The following is a 16836-nucleotide window of genomic DNA, read 5'->3' as shown; positions in this document are numbered from 1 at the left end:
ACGACGGCGGCGGTTGCTGCTGCTGCCCTGCTGCTATAGCTCCGCCACGGCGGGCCCAGCGACCAGGAGCCGCTGCGTCAATGTAACGGCGGGGACGGGGGCGGAGGGGACGGGGAGGACGAGGGGGGCCGCTGAGTGGCATTTCCACGCCGCGCGTGGCCGCGGGGAGTGGGGGGTGGGGGGGCGGAGGACGGGCGGGAGGCGTTAAAATGGCGGCGCGCAGGCGGCCCCCGCGCTAAACCGGCCCCCGTGGCTCGCCCCGCGCCGCCGCGCGTGGCACGGAGTGGCCGCCGCTGCCTGCGAGCGCCGCTGCGAGGTAAGGCCGGGACGGCCGCGGGGCGCCCGGGGACGGGGGGCGCGCTCCGGGGAGGGAGCGCGGTGGCGGCTGGTTCCGGTCCCGATCCCGCGGGCGGCTGTCCCGGGAGCGCAGGCGGGCTGGCCGCGGGTGCTGGCGCGGCTCCGCATCGCTCCTTTGTCTGGCAGTGGCGGCGGCGGCGGGCCGGGCCCTGCTCCGCTCTGGCGGGCGGCTGCGGAGGGCGGCTGGCGCGGTTGGAGTGTGGCGGGGGCGGCGTTCCGTTCTTTAATAGGAAAATAAAAAACCATAAAACCCACATCAGAACTAATTTTTGCAGCCGAAAGTGTCGCAGGCGCTGCCGTACCCCCGGACGCCTGGTAGCGTGGCAAACCTCTGCTCGGAGCAGCGGGAAGCGGAGCTTTACTTCTGGAAAAGCAGCCCAAACTCTCCGGAGGGCCCCGGCCGCTGCAGAGGCGAGAGAGGGGCCAGAGGGGAGGGGGGATTTTTTTTTTTTTTTTTTTTTTTTTTTTTTTTTACTCTTATGAAGACATGCGCATTTGTTCATTCTTGCCACCGCACTGGAGTCTGCCTAGAAACAAAGAACACAGCCTGGCGAAGTTGATGCTGGCTCCCAAAGTGTCTGGCGCTTCCCCCCCCCTTTCTTTTGCTTCATTTACTTGTGCCATGGTTAAAAGCCTCGAGATGTTTCCTTCAATTATTCCCATGTGCCTGCTGATGGAAACATCCTCCCCCCGCCTTCGCCCCCTTCGCTCCTACCAGGCCAGGTTACGCATTTTGGAAAGTGCAGCCATGATAGAGCAAGTTCTCTCTCCCATTTTGCCCCGGCCTCGCGGTGTGACAGCTCCCGGGAGGTGTGCCTTCCCACCGGGAGCCACCCCCTTGCTGAATCATCGCTGAGCCGTGGCAGGACAGCTCGTCCGCCCGGGCAGCGGAACATTCCCCGGCCGAGCATGAGGCGGTGGTGAAGCTGACGCGAGGCAGAGACCTGTTAACATTCGGCTCAGGCGCGGGCGAGCGGCTGCGGGGAGAACACCTTCCCGTTTCATGGCAGCGGGAGCCGCGGATGCAGTTTTGAGCTCAAAAGCAAGACGTGCTCTGCTGTAAGGAACATCCCTTGCCTTTGAGGTAGTGAAAGTCCGACTGCCTGGTCCTGCAACTTCTGCCTCTCTGAAAACTCCCCTCTTGCGCAGATAGGATCAGCACCTGGCTCGGGGAGCAGCGTGCGAATTCGTGGTGTTGTGGCTCTTAGCAATAGTCCTCTGTTGCGTTTGCGTGGAGAAGTGTATGAACAGTAGTGTGTCTGTGCTATTTGCCTAAAACTAGTTTATTTTGCACTGTTGGAAGTCATTGCCTTTGTTACTGCAAGGAAATAATGACTTAATCTTTTTGGGGCTTGGGGTACGATTGTGTCAGATGCTGAGGTGTTGCTAGGTGTCCCTGCCTCCATTCAAAGGTTGCCAAAAAGTAAGAGAGTGAGAGGTGGGATGAGCAATTTTCAGCTGGGGTGTATCAGGCAAGAGTAAATTGCAGCAGTTGTTGGACATGTAATATGATCCTGTAATTAGAGTGAGGTTATAGTCTATACCGTGTTGAAACTATCGAGTGTCTGAGTTGGAGCAGTCTGAATTAAACTGGTTATTCTGGGATTATGCAGAAGCAGAAGTAATGCAGTTAAAGTTTCCACAGAGCAGCTTCCATGGGGTTGCAGAGATGTTTTCCCCCTATGGGTCCTCCTTGTGGGTGTTTTGCTGTTAAGGTAGTATGTGGAGGCTGCAATGGTGCTGTTCTTCAAGTTGGAGAAATGCCTTACACGGCACAGTCCTGCTCCTTGGAGCTTAATTTACTAATGAATGTCCAAATCATGCATCTCGGTCCTGGGAGGGAAAAAAATCCTGAAGGGAGGACTTGGGGGTTCAGCTTTGTGCAGAAGTGAAGTACTTAAAAAGGACTGTCATTTGGTCTTAAAACTTCCCTGCCCCCATTACTCTCCATACCCCAAGAAAGATGAGTGTTAGCAAGTCTGGTGGAGAGCTTGCAGGCTGCAGTCTTTTCAGTGCTCCTGCCAGTGGGGCAGGATCTTCCTGGGGCAGGTTCAAGTAGCTCTGGTTTGCTGTTGGATTGTACTGGTGTGGAGCTGCACAGGCAGACCTGGGAGGCTGTGGAGAGTTACAGTGTGTGGGCACCAGCTCTGCTCACGGGTGCTAATTTCCCTTGGGTGTGTGTGCTTATATATATAGACATGGTGCATATTTAAATGAAGTCATTTTAAAGTAGAGATGGCCCAGAAAAGTTTGAGAACTATTTTGGTGTTTTGAGTGTTTCTCTGAATACAATGGACTGTGCTGAAGCTTCTAGGTATTATGGGATGTACTTATAGCAGGAGAAGGAGCAGTCTGCTTTGGGCTCAGTTGGCCTTCCTAGGAGTGGCTGAGTTTTATGTATGCACCTGGTTCAGCCTGTTTACAGCTGTGTGGCTGCTGCAGAGCTGGTGCTGCCTTATGGGCCTTTAGTGGGATATGTTGGCAGAAGTAAAGCAGACCTGGTGGTCAGCAAGGAAATTAGCCCCATGGTGCTGTAAACTGTCCTGCTCAGTGTCCTGCAGCATCTGGCCAGGTCAGCAGAATTCAGGGTGCCGCATCCTTTCCACTGCTGTGAGGGAGTGAGGGACCCACATGGAGAAAGAGGGAGTGGATCTAGACCTGTCATTCCTCCCTCCCAGTGCTGCAGGAAAGTTACTGACACTAGGGATACTGGGAGTTGTCCCTCTGAGATGTTGAATCCACACAGAGGATTTTTTTAGTGGTTTTTGTGCCCAGTTCCACTTCACAAGCAATGGGGGCCTGCTCTGCCCTCTTATTCTCTGTTGAGGAATGGCTGGCATTCTTAGAATTGTTATTCGTAGAATTTTATAGACCTAGAAATTTTCTCCTGGGCTTGTCCCATCTTGGCAAGAGGAATATGTGGAGCTTAGAATTTTGCACTTATGACGCCATCAGACGTGAGGTTTTGAGGGGCTGTTCTGCACATTTAAGGGAATCTCAAAGTGCAACTTAAAAACCTGTGACTGCAGAGAGAGAGAGGCTGGCTTTCTTACTTTTTACAGCATAGCTTGCAAATCAATTTTGAAACTGGTGCTGTGGTAGAAGTGGTCCTGCTTCTGGCCTTTTTCTCCAGTCTCATCCATCCATGTGAATTAAGAATAATCTTGCAGAATAACAAGGAAAAAAAAAGATGCTAATTTGAGCCATCACTCTGCTTCTCCATGTGGCCACAGAAATGGTTGTGTTGGCACAATGACTTGGGGGGCCCAGGCAGGACAGGATGAGACTGGGCCACAGCATAACTGCATTGCTTTCTGGCAAATGGATCTTCCTAAAGGCACAAGTCAAACCATGGCTGTCCTAGTCACCAATGCCTGCAGCCTAGTCAGGAGCCTGCAAACAAATGAAGATTTTCTTTGTGGCTAATGCAGGCAGAGGTGAAGATGAGGAATCTACAGTCAGGATTTGGTGACTGATGCCCACAGTAGGACACCCCTTCTATGCTGGTGGTGGCCACTTGGCTTTGTCAGTGGAGTGAACCATTGCATGACTCAGATGTGTTGGGCAAGAGTATAGAGCATTCATAAGAGCAGGCTTTTTGGACCATGAACGTACTAGAAGTCACGTGTGGAAACTGAGTACTAGAAACACAAGGCTGCTCACTGAGAGGGAGGCTGAGCACTGAAAAGCTCAATTTGCTTGGATCTCAGTATCCAAAGGTAGTCATAGGAGTGATGGCTCTCTTGGTGTGATTTGAGAACAGTGCAAACATCCAACCAAAGAACTGCCACCTCAGACAGACACGGCATCCTGCATTTCCATTGCCCAGATCCAGCCTCCCAGGAGCCATCAGGAAAAATGTGAGGAAAATCTATTCTCATTTTGTGATACTTTTGCAGAATGCTAGAAAACCTTGGTTGGGGAGCAACTGCAGGCTGGAAGCAGGGAAGAGAGAATGTCTTTATTGAACAGTGTGTGTTTGCTCTTAAAATCCCTTAAAAGCTCTGAAGCTCAAGCTTGCTTGATTTACTGTGTTTGCCGTATGTAATATTTCAGTGAGAAGTTTCAATTCAGTGTGGCTGAGTTGATGCAGGAGTGCCTTTTTAGGTGATGGGGATCCACTTACCCATGCGTAATGTACTGGTTTGTTTTTTAGACTGTTTTTTTGGGGCGGGGCGGGGGGGAGAGTTGTGACTTCATTTTAATTGGTATAGTCCAGACCTCTGGGCAGTGCATGCATCCATCTCTAGGGCAATGCTCAGGTTCTAATTTTTCATATGATTTAAGCACAGACTTGTCTCTTTTGCTGAAACACAGTCTTTAAACTGGAGCATTTATAATAAAACATTTTGTCGTTCTCTGTTCACCTCTAATGCAACATTATAGGTACCCCAGACTTTCTATCTGTGTCTGCTGCTGAAATGGAATTCCTTATCATGCTAAGTATAGAAATTTCGTTTGTTTTCTCCAGATTCCCATGTGTACAAAATTACTGCCCCTGGCTAGATGATTTACCTGAATTTGTGCTTGTTATGCATTTGCAGTTGGGCACCTCTTGCCTGTTAAGCTATGCAGTGCATGTTGTTCTTTTAAAAGGTGTATATCCTCCTCTTTTTCCATGCCATCTTGCAGGAAGGATTGTCTACCCAGAGTGATATTATCGTCTCCCATTTTAAATGGTGTCAGCAGATACTTGTTTTTTCTCTTCTCCCATTCTGAAGCTCAGTACTCACCATGGGAATGAGTCCTGTTGTATTACTGACATGGAACAAATCTGTGTCTTGGCCTTCAAATTATACGGCCTTGCTGAGTGAAGGGGAGGGCCTTGGGAGCCCAAATAAAGGTGCCAGGATCTGTTTGCCTGGGGATTTTTTTGTAAAAGCACGTAGGCTGATAGCAAGCTGAAAAAGCGGTGGCCTTCTGAGCTGGATTTTTTATGTCTGAGGGCTTCTGAATGCATAAAATCAGAGAGAATGTGTCTGTGTAATCCGATCTGCTCTTGAAAGCCTTGTGGAGGGCTGCATGCTGCAGACATGAGCTGTGTCAATAAGAACTCTATTCACCCTCAGAAAACAGCCTCGTGATCCGGTTTGACTGGCAGGCTTCCTAAGGGAGAGCCTTTTTTTGAGAAAGAGCTCTGATTTTTTGGCGGTACTTCTGTCTGCCTTTTTGGATTCTCACTTATTGTTCTTTCCTTGGAGTGATAAACTTGGATATTTTTGCTGGAAGCTTGTTGGGGCAGAGGGAGGATTTCATGTAGCGCTGTAACCAGGAGTGTGGGGTGAGTTTCCTTCCTTGCAGTGCAGCCCCTCTGCCAAAGCCGTATTTATGAGCATGAAGGTAAGGGATTTAAAAGAATATGAGGTAGGACTAGAGGTCTCTGTGTGCAGGAGATTGTACCATACACTTGTGCTTGCTCAGGGTACTGTCTTGCAGAACAGTGGCACAAAACACCCATCCTTGTAAAAGTCTTGGATGTAATGCACAAAACGTGTGGTTGTGCATGCTTATGTGCTTTTTTTCCCCTTGGTTCTGCAGATGTCTGTGTTACCCAGAAGTGTTGCTGGGTGAAATTCTGCTTTTGGTAATGCTGCCATAAATCTGCTGTGAAGGCAGTGTTGTACTAATGGCTGTAATTTTCTGGTTGCTATTATTTATTTAAAAAAAAAAAAATCACGCAAGGCAAAAATCTAATTCTGCTTTATGAAGTGTTCTACACCTGGCATGTAATCTTTTAAAATCTTGTAGGAAAAATCTGCTTGACCTGGTAAAATGATACTTACGAGATTTGCTGAAAGCAGAATTTTAGTCAAGAATACCAGGTTCTGAGCTGCTGTTAAGTGTGTAGCATTTGTGTAAATGGCATTTTCTGCTGCATTACATGTGTGATATTTGGTGTTTGCTCTGCTGAGGTCTTAAAGCCATTCTCTTTGGCACTGAGTTACTGGCTTTAACAAAAGAGATAACGGACTTTCAGTTTTGCATGTTTCATTTTTTTTCTTCCAAGTCCTTTGGTCTGTCACTTTTCTTAAATTTTCATGTCCTTCATCAAGTGATGATTTGAAAATTAGCTCATCTGTATGTCTTTCTGGGTTATTCTTGTAGCTGCAAATGAAAGCTTTAAAATATAATTAGAATGTAATATGCACAAACTCAAAAAAACCAAAACCAAACCCAACAAAAAATGAAATAATGCAAAGCTATTTAAGAGAAATGCAGTTATGTTTTGAGCCAATTGAGGCTTGACTAAATTTCTCAGAGTTCTCTGGTGATGATGTAGTAAAACCAAAATTAACTCCTGAAACATGCCTGTCCCGAGTCAGGCTGGTGAAAATGGAGAGAGCCACTAAGGGAAGGGTAGTCTTGTTGGGGAGCCTGTCCCTGTGCGGTTTGCAAATGGATCTAGCATTTGGGGTGATTCCTGCAGTTCCATTTCCCTGGCTCTTCCCAGCTGAATCCCCTTCAGTAAAGGCCTGATCTTGCCTACAACAGCTTTAATAACAAACTGTCTGTTTTAGGTGGGATTGGCCCCTGAGCGAACAGTGTGCAGACCTTGGCGGCCGTGGACAGGGCAAGGGTGGGCAGGAAATGCTGGCTGCTGCTCCTCTTAGTGTGGGGAGGCTGCAGTTGGATGATTTATTTTTACTTCCTGTTCCAAATCTGTTTGGGTCAAAAGTAGAGGTGTTTTTCCATATTAAGATGTTTGGCTTCATTCTGCTAGGCAGCAATAAATTTCACACAGGGCACAATGCGTTTCTTATATTTCAGAGACACTTTATTGCTGCCTTTGACTTTTAATTTGGATGGTGAAACCTTTATTAGTGCTTTCTTTGTTGCACGACCTGCTTTTCAAGGAAAACAGAAAGCTTTTCTTTTTGTCCTCCTTTCCTTCTGTTTTGGGAAGAGCCTTTAAAATATATCACAGGTCTGTAGCTGAGCAGAGGGAGGGAGCTTGCAGGTCTGTCTGCCATGCCTGGCTCCTCAGCAGGCTCACAGGGAGACAGGGACACCTCAGTCTGCTTCTCTGCTCCTGGAGTTAATTAGGATGCTGGGACTTAATTCATTAGTGCTTGTGTAGCGTTTGGTAATGTTCTGGTGGAAGGTTCTGGGACTGTGTGGTGGTTAGGTGTGGTTGTGCAATGCAGGGCTGTGATACTGGGAGGAGCCCGTGTGGGTTAATGGACCAGCTGTTAAAGTGGTCCTAAAGGCTGAAATGGTGAGCTGTCAAACATCCCCATGTCATTGATGGGAAATCCTGCCTGGTAAAGGACAAGCTCTGAGCCATGGCTGACTTCCAGGCTGCTGCTGGGAGTTGTTCTCCAGAGCACTGGGTTAGTCCACAGCATGCAAAATGTTACTGCAGGCCATAGGGTGCAAAACTGATGGAGAAGAGAGAATTGGGCTCTTTGGGCTCTTCCCTGTTTGGGCAGCAAAGGTGTTTGGGTTTCACTCCCCAAAATCTGGTCAAAACTCTTAATCAATGCTGGTCACTCTTCTTAAGTTGCTCAGTTGCAGGATCTTCTGTTCTGCAGCCAGCAAGTCAGGATGGATAAACCTTTTTATAAGCCATACCAGGTATCACTGGGCTCCTTTCAAGTATAGTGTGAACATTTTTATATAAGTAGTAATAAGCAGTGCTGGCCTGGGGGCTTGTATTGCATTTTCAGATACATTTCAGTGAAGTTATTTTTGAAGTACGAAAAAGAAACAGTAGCATGGAGCCCTCCACAGGGTTACAGGTGGTTTATCCTCCTTTCTTTTAAACCTCCAGATGGTGGAGTTGTATCCGACTGAGGAAGTTGGAGTGTAGAGGTGTTTTGTGAAGCCTCTATGCCCTTAGGCAGACTGCCCAGGTTTTGGCCCTGGCATCTCCACCTTGCGTTTGCACTTGACTCGTGGATCCACAAACACATGCCTCCATTCTGTGTACTCTGCTTGTTCCTCAGACCAAGTCCATCACTGGTGAATTTGGCTTGACTGATTACTCAGTGAAGCACTTGGTGTGACAACTTCAGTGCCCTTCATTAAGCAGAGCCTTGGTAATGAGCTAACGTTGGCGGTGTCCCAAGTGCCCAGGCGTGGTCTGGCTAATGAAGCAGCACCTTTCCCATGGTGCTTGAGGAAGCTGCATTTCAGGTCATGTAAATAAGGAAACCAGAGTGGGCTGCTCTCCTGCAGGATGAACAGCGAGCTGTTTCCCTCCTGCATCTCCATAGTGAGGTGACACCTCCCCTGCTGCCTCTGGGTACAACCAGTCTCTCCACCTTGCTCAGAAGTGCAGGCAGGTTGTTCCCACTCCTCCCCATGCCTGCACTGCGCACTCCCTTGGACCAGTCTGCCCAGGGCACCTCTCTTGGGTGGCTCTCACACGGGATTGACCACCTTCATCATGATTTTCAGGGTCTGCAAAGCAGTAGGTTGAGTAGTTGTGATCCATGTTTCTTCTAAGACTGTGGAGATGAATATGGCATGTAGGGTGGATTCTGTATGAGGTTTTATAGACCTTGCTGAAGGGAGAGACTTGCTGGGTTGAGGACTCTCCAGCTCTGTGACTGTGTTGTAATATGACTCATTCAGTAGCTGACACTCAGGTACCAAGGTTGGAATGAGGATGCTGCTGCCAAACGCCAAATTCCTTCTGTGCCCTATGTTAGGTGGAAGGTTATCCTTCTGACAAGACCTTGAGATCTATTCATAAGGTACAGGGAAGCTTCTGGTGTGCTTAATAACAGATTTATTTATTTTCTGTACAGTGCTACCTGTGTTGTTTTTCTAGAGATACCTGGATTTCTAAATTCGGCCCACGTGTAGAGACTGTTGTAGATGCCCGTAGTTGGGTGGTGACACCATTTTGCATGCCAGCTTACATGATAAAGTTTTCCCCTAGGTCTTGGAACTTTTTATGGGGAACGTGTGTATTTGGGAGAATTGTGGAAACCTCTTGACAATGGGGCATTGCCAAGGCAGAGCCATTGGCTGCTTGAGCTCCCAGGCTGTGCCAAGTGCTCTTGGCTTCATGGGTGCCATGAGGAGCTAAGCCTCCTCTTTCATGCACTTCATATGGTTTTTGGCACTGAAAAATGTGTTCTCTTTCCTCACTGCTGCTGTCCTCTTCCTTCTCCTTTGTCAGTCTCATGAATGCTTGTCCTGGCTGAGGGAGAGGGCAGGAATGATGCCTGGGCCGATGCTGCCTGTGTTTGGGTCAGCTGGAAAAGGTGGTGAAAGTGGAGCTGGAGGATGCCCAGTGCTGTAGGAGAGTGTCTGCATGGGTGAGGCTGAGTCAGTCACTGGTGGCCTTTTGCAAGGTGCTGGCGTTTTTTGGTTCAATAAAACACTCTAATAATTATGTACTAATTAGAAAAATGCTTAGAGCATCCATTGCATAAGGCTGTGAGCTAAGGCAGGTGCCTTTTAGCAGCAGTAATTCCCTTTTGTTTCAAAAAGGACTGGACAGTTGAGTTGGACTGATCCCATGCAGCGGCAATTCACCATACATTGTATTTCAGATAACTGCCCACTGATTCCAGTTTTGTGAGTATGTGGATGTGTTGGCTTGACTTCCCAATGTAGGGACCAGGAGAGCAAGTGGGGAATGCCACAGTCCAGCCAAGCATGCCAGATTTGGGACTGAGTGGCAGTGATTTGCAGGTTTTTTGACATGGAGTTCCCTCTCTCTCAGTAAAATGTAGATTCAAACACTTGTGAGATGTTTTTTTAGCACAATCATTCATGATGTTCAGCAGCAAACTTGACTGGTGTCTTGCTTGTCTGATGGCTTTCTTTTGAGCATCCTTAGATATTTCTCTGTCGTGATGACTGGGGAGAGGGATTTTACAACTGAACTGAAACTTAAATTTCAAAAGGAGTTTTTTCTCATGAAAATAAATCTGTGTTTGGCTTTGCTGCTGTTAACTGTTCTCTATCTTCAGTTTGCTGGTGCTGGCTGTAAAACCATTAAATTCCTAGTGGGGTAGTGCAGAGCAGTGTCTTCAGTTTGAATCTGAATGTTAGTGAGGAGCAACTCGAATTTAAAATCAAGTTTTGGTCACCAGCAACAGACACTTTTTTGTTGGTCCCGTGTGCCTGCGACACGTGCTAGTGCTGTGGCATGTTCTGCGCTGGCGAGTGTCAGCTCCTTCTCCCTGGCAAAGCCCAGGGCTGAAGACCACTTTTTCCATCTGTGGGAGTGACACTACTGCAGCACAAGTGAGACTTTCCCCTTGCCTGTTGATAGGCAAAGAACCCATTAGGATTGCAGAAACTTATTCACAGACTTAAGCAGCAATTGTAAGCATCCTATCTTCCTATTTTTTTAGGTTAAACTAACACTACAAATACTTTATTTTATAAGACTCCTAATACAACAAAATTGTCAAGGGGGAGAAGTCCACTGTGGTGATTATTGTCCAAATATAATAACTTTGTGATAGGCAGACAGTGAGGCTGACTACAAATGGGAGTGATTCTGGGAGGAAGGTAAAAAACCTTAATATTCTGAATGATAGATGAATGAATTTAAATTCATTTAATGTCAGTAATCTTTGTATTATTAACCATAATCTGCTTCTGAGAAGCATACGGATGTGGCTTCTTTTTTTTTCCCAGCTCTCTGTAGAACTGCAGTAATAAGAACAGAGTGTTTCTCCTGACCTCTGCCTTTAGACTATGAGCTCCCAAGGGCACACATTTTTCTTCTGTATTTTTGGACAGCATTTGCAGGTAGTGAAAGCTGCCACAAATAAATAGCAAATCTGGGAGCATGTTACCATAGTCCCAGATCATTTAGCAAGGGACTAATCCTGCATGATGCTTACAGGAGAGTGAAACAAGGGCTGCAATCTACTATCCTTGCGTGGGTGGTTTTAGGATGGTCTTAAACCTGTGTTGCAAAAGAGATTCTCAGTAAGGTGATCTAAGGAGGAAACTGAAAGTGTGCAAGAGGGTTCAGGCTGCTGTAGTTTTGGATACACAACTTTCTAGATGGTTTACCAGAGGGGAGGTACAAATGCAATGGTATCAATGAATTTGATGTAGTATTGTTAGCTGGATTGTGGAGGTGAGGAGGCAAGACTAGCTTTAGGATTGTTGTTGGGAGCTTTCAATGTGGGAAGAGAATGCCGTGGCACATCCAGCATCTTTGGGTGGGAGGTTATCACGATCAACCTCATGTATTCCCCTCTTCTGAGGGAGAGAGCTGGTGCACATGAGTTTAGGTTTCTGTAGGAATGTGATGTTGCTCATCCTGGAGATCCAGACAACCAAAATGAGAGAATTAAAGCATGAGATCTGCTTGCTTATGACCTGAATCCCCTAATCACAGCCCTGTGTAAGTGAAGGTCTTAAGCTGGGTTGAGTAGAGGGCGTCTCCACCCAAGAAAATGTACATCTGCCCTCCACCTCCCAGAATTAGAGCTTACTCCTGATGAAATGCAGTTTTAAGAACCTTAAACGTTGCCTTAAACCAGATCTGCTGTTTGCGACATTGCTTCCCCTGTGGCAGGCACATAGTGAAGGCATGGTGAAGAGAGGCGTGTGCTACCTGAGCTCCGTGTCCTCAGGACACCTACCCTGGGTGCCAGGAAGTGTATCCTGGTGAGTCCATGCCTTCTGGACCTGGTCTTTTGTTTGAGGGCTTGGATTAGAGCCTTAATTGTATGTAAGTGTGATGCTACTTACGGAAGTAACATTGAGGCAGTTCATGCAACAGGGTGGCCACTTTCACTGACCCTGTAATTTCCTTTTGACTGTGGCTGTTTTTCCTAGGGTATCCCACTAATGCCAAGACAGTGGTAATCCCATGCTTTTCAGCATGGTGTTCAGTTTATTCCGGGTTGTAAGACTGAAGCTAGTGATGTAAGACTTGCTGGGTTTTTTTTTTTCAAGTAGGTAGCTAAACTGAAAAATCAATTTTTAAAAAAAGGAAGGAATTTACTCCATTTTGCGTGTTTTCAGCAAAGAAGAATAGAAAAAATTGTCAGCACATTTTTGGCATGGAGATGAAGGGAAGAGCATATTTTTATGGAAAGATGTGTAATTTGTTTATTTATTAAATGAGAGGTAGAGGTGTTTCAGCTGAGGGTGGAGGAAAAAAGAAAAGGGAAAAACAAGGGAAGAAGTCTAATGTTCTTTGCCTTTTGTAAAGAAATGCTTCAGTTTTTCTTTTGAAGCAGTCTGGAAATTCAGGTTAGTCACTGTAAAGCTGAATAAATAATTTCTCTAAAAAGCACTGCCTAGGTTGCACGCATAGCAGGTAGAAAGACAGGTTAAAATATTTTATAAAAGGACTTTAAAGCATTTTTGGCTCAAATCTGTGGTACTGTAAACTGAGGGAGAACCTCTGATTTTTCTGTTACCTGAGAATCTGGCTTTTGGTTTTAATCTCTTTTTCTCTCCCTCCCCTCCTCCTCCTGTGATATGAAAGGTGTGTTTGTATAGAGGATTTCTTGCAGCATATATTCAAGGACTATTTCAGAGCTCAGAGAATTTGATCCAAAGGCGGCTCCTAGCCTTGATGGAGTTTTGCTTTTACACCTCCTGTGAACTAGGGGAGTATTGGTTTAGCACTGTGTCAGATGCAGATAACTGGAGTTTTGAACATCCACCACAAACACTTAACAGACCACTGTGCAAATGTTTTTGAGAGCTAGCAAAACCCTGTGTTGTTGCCTGAAGGTTGAATCCACAGCTAGCTGCCTTCTTGGAATAAGCAGATAACAAATTAGCTACTAATATCTTATTTGTGGTTTGATATTCCTACTGCTGCTACTGATGTGTGACTGGGGTCGAGGTTTTTGGGTCACAAGGTGGAGTGCAGGAGCTAGATCCTGCTCAGTGTTGACACCCTGTTTGTATGTATTTTTGGGCAAGATAGGACAAGCTGTTGTCCATCCATCTCTAGCCTGTGCCTCCTGCATACTGGCCTCATGGAGTGGGGACAGCAGGGACCAGGCCATGTGTGGCAATATAAAGAAGCCATAAGCCAGCTCGCTCTTTGTACCATTGCAGCAGGTCACTGAGCTGTGCTTGGTAAGGTGCTGTCAGAGGGTGATGTGGTATCTGGTTGAAGTCCTTCGTGTTCAACTGGTGTCCTGGCTTCTGTTTCTGACAGAGGATGAGTAAGTGTTCAAGGCCAGGTTGGATGGGGCTTTGAGCAACCTGTTTTAGTGGAAGGTATTCCTGCCCATGACAGAGGCATTGGAAATAAATTATTTTTAAGGTTGGTTTCATCCCCAACTCTTTTATTGTCACCTTTAGATGAAGCTGGATATACCAGACTTGGCTATGGTTTCAGTGTGAGGCCAGAGCTGCTTCTGAGAAAACTTTGGGGACTGTTGATTTAAGGTTCATGTCCTTTTGGGTGAGCTCTAGGGTAAGGATTCAGCTTTCAGAAAGTACTGTGTGTTTTGTTTGCTTTTTGGCTTTTGAACACATGTGGTTTTTAAGAACAATCAGTTCTGAGGGAGCCTCCTGTCAATAATTGTTGGTATTTGTGTAGGATGATCAAAAGAGTCTCAGCAGGCTGAAGGGGAGACTGAGCATAGATAGGCCCACATTGGAGTCCTGTGTGTTCGCTGTGCCCTTAAGGTATAGGATTAAGCTTGCAGAAAAGGAACGAGGTCAGGTCTAGACCAAGAAGTAGACTCTGGAATCCAGCCAAGAGTGTAAGTAAGGTTTTTTCTGTAACAGCATCCTAGATGTGGCAGTTGTGTTGACTTAGCTGAAATGAGGCTGACATCTGTAGGTCAGGCCTGATTAAAAGAGAAGGAGGGTGGAGACTAGCTCTGCAGAGTAAAGAGGATTTAAAGATAACAGTGGGGGGAGATGCATGACCCTGACTTGCAGAATTTGGGTTGGTCTTGGGAATCTTGCTGTGCCTGGAAGCAGGGGCCTCCCGGTCCCCTGAGTTCTCTGTGAGCCCCAGGACACTGTGGCTGCTGCTCCAGTTCATGGATGTCTTCTGACTGATCCCTTCCCCCTGAGTCTGACTTTTTGGATAGAAGTCTGACTTAAGCTTTCCTCTTCTGCTGTTCAAGGGAAGCCTCCCACACAAACCTTTGGCTTGGTGTAAAACCCTACTGTGATGACAACACCCACCCCTCACTTTGTTGTGTTGGAGGGTTTAAGTGTCTGGGTCTCCTGCTTGGTGCAGATGAAAGGTGCCATAGTGCTGTGCTGTATGCTGGAGCATTATGTGCTGGAAGCTGCTTCAGAAAATGTTTCTGTGCTCCTTTTGACCTCCATTGTGGCTTCCTGCCCAAATTCAGTTGTGCTGGTGGCTGAGGCTGTTGGAGGCTGTTTCTTTTTTGAGAGAGAAGGAAAGAGGAGGGTGATGGCACTTCAGAAGCAGTAACCCCATACTTTGGTAGAACAGCATATTGTGCCCAAAACTGTGCTTCATGATCATTAGCTGCTGCTTACACATTGAGTATGTTGCTCTCGGAAGTGCTCTGACACCAGGGATGGGTGAGGTGACACTGCCAACAGTAGTATGAAGGAACATGCCACCTCCAGGGTCAGGAATGTAATTTATATGTACTTCTTGCTTGGAGACCTTCAGGAGCTGGTCTGCTGTTCTGATTTTTTTCCACAATGATTCCTTTCAGCCTTTCAGAAAAAATGGCTTGTTTGATTAGATGAACACTTCTGTGGTATAAATCAGAAAGGAACAGGGTGCTTAGCTTCTTCCTGAAGCAGGAGTTTTAGTTTCCAAATGAAAAACTTTCTTAGTGTGATAAAAATAGAGAATTACTTTATGGGGTAAGTACTTGCTTCCCTCCTGGCTCTGCTGGGCAGCCTTCAGCCGGGAGGAAGTGGGGAAATTACCCTCAGCTCCCTTGGACCACAACCAGTCCTAGTGGTTTTCCAGTGAAGTAACTAGAGTTACACCAGACCTGTGCTTTAGCTCTTCAAATTTAAGGGATAAATGAATCCATATGAAAATTGAATTTTAAATCCTGCCAGGTGTGGTGTCCCTCCCTGTAGGACCTGCAACCTGTGTGGCACTGCATCATGAGGCGCAGGCCATGTTGAATGGTGAGATTAATCACATTGGGGTGCTCGGTCCAGCTAAGCAGCACGTATAGCTGTAGTCACCACTCACATCAGTCATTTAATAACTTTTATATTTAGAGAAATAACTGCATATGCAGTAGTGCCCTTGCTTAGAATTCTGGGCGTCTCTGTAAGGAGATGGGCAATTATTTGGTGATTTTGTAGAAAATAAATTATCTTGGCCTTTATTCTGGTCCCTAAATTCATTTTCAACTGTGACAAGAGCCAGGATTTAAGCCTGGGTCTCCCAAAGTAAAATGCAGTTAATTAGCCCACTCCATCATGTAGCCTTCTCTGTTAACAAAGGCAGTATGCTCAGCCAGACAGCTCTTGCTCACAAGTGATGCTCACCTTTTGTATGGCAGAGTGTTCGTGCTCAGAGCCCGGGGTCCTTGTTTGCATCCCTTTTCAGCAGTGCTTCTTAACCCCTCTGTGCTGCCCCATTGTAGTGCTGCCTGTCTCCAGTTTCGAGACTGCTGGCACCAGGATGTGTTTAGGTTTGAATGATGGTTTGTGTTACTGGCAATGACTGTGGAGTTTTACCAAGGCCAGAGACTGCTGCAGGGTAAAGGAGAAGAGGGTTTCTACCCCGAGGAGCTTGTAGCCCTCAGGGTGATGTGGCATTAGTGTTGTTAACTGTAAATTGTGAACAGGGTTCAAGCAATGTTGGGGAGCAAAGTGAGACAGTTAAAACAGCTTGATTTCTGAACTGGAAGAAGGATGTGTGAGCTATTTTCTGGGGTCCTGGCTTGCTGTTCCCACCAGACCAGATCTCCTCACTGGCTGGAAGCTTGTTTGCATCAGACACTGATAAGCAGGAACTCAGCACTGAATGCTGCTGCGGTGGATCAGGTGTGGGGAAATAAACCAGCAAGAAAGATGAGTTGCTGGGGGACTCTGCTGCACTGCTCCTGACAGATCAGGGGATGTGTTAGACATTTTTGTTTGCCATCTCCCCACTGATTTGGGTTCAGAGGCTGGGGTGTGGCAGGGTGCTTCCTGAGCAGGGCAGGCTGTTGTAAAGTTTTCCAAACTGGCCACTGACCTCAGGGAGATGACTTAATTCTGTTCTTCTGCAAAGGAGTTGCTTGGGTTAAATGTCAAGAACTTTGAGTTTTGCAGTATCATGATATTGTATAGTTTCAAAATACTATTTTTTTCCTTGTGTGAATATATAATAAATAGTCAAATAAATTTGACTGTTGTACCTGCAATATTACAGGATTTAGCAAACTGGGGAGAGGGACAGTCCTTATTCTAGGTATAACTATTGGCTGTAGTCTGTAAGAACGTGTCTGCAGTTTAAAAAACATAGGGCCTTATTTTCAGATTCTGTCATCTAATTAAACCCAGGCTCTTCAGTACTTGGCTGCTTCCTGAAGACTGCACTCACTGATATTGTAATCCAGAGCCTGTGTATGCATGTAG

At 46.5% G+C, this 16836-nt stretch overlaps 1 protein-coding gene across 11 annotated transcripts in view; it reads left to right on the top strand.

Annotated features, from left to right (window-relative positions):
* The window catches only part of MBNL3 (muscleblind like splicing regulator 3), a 94526-nt gene continuing 77690 nt past the window's right edge, over positions 1-16836 (top strand). For 3 of the 11 annotated variants that reach the window (XR_006016268.1, XR_006016267.1, XM_042029128.1), the window contains exon 1: positions 1220-1416. The gene's annotated coding sequence lies outside the window, so the exon portion shown is untranslated. Of the gene's footprint in view, positions 83-270; positions 317-1207; positions 1417-16836 lie in introns of those variants that run through there. The other 8 variants (XM_042029129.1, XM_042029136.1, XM_042029130.1 and 5 more) reach the window with 8 other exon arrangements.

Source organism: Corvus kubaryi, unplaced genomic scaffold (genome assembly GCF_017639235.1).
Source record: "Corvus kubaryi isolate FWS band 111438036 unplaced genomic scaffold, C.kubaryi_AGA036_p1.0 37322, whole genome shotgun sequence".
In the NCBI taxonomy this organism is placed as follows: Eukaryota; Metazoa; Chordata; class Aves; order Passeriformes; family Corvidae; genus Corvus; species Corvus kubaryi.
Note: the sequence above shows the minus strand (reverse complement) of the source record. Positions and strands in the feature narration are given on the sequence as shown.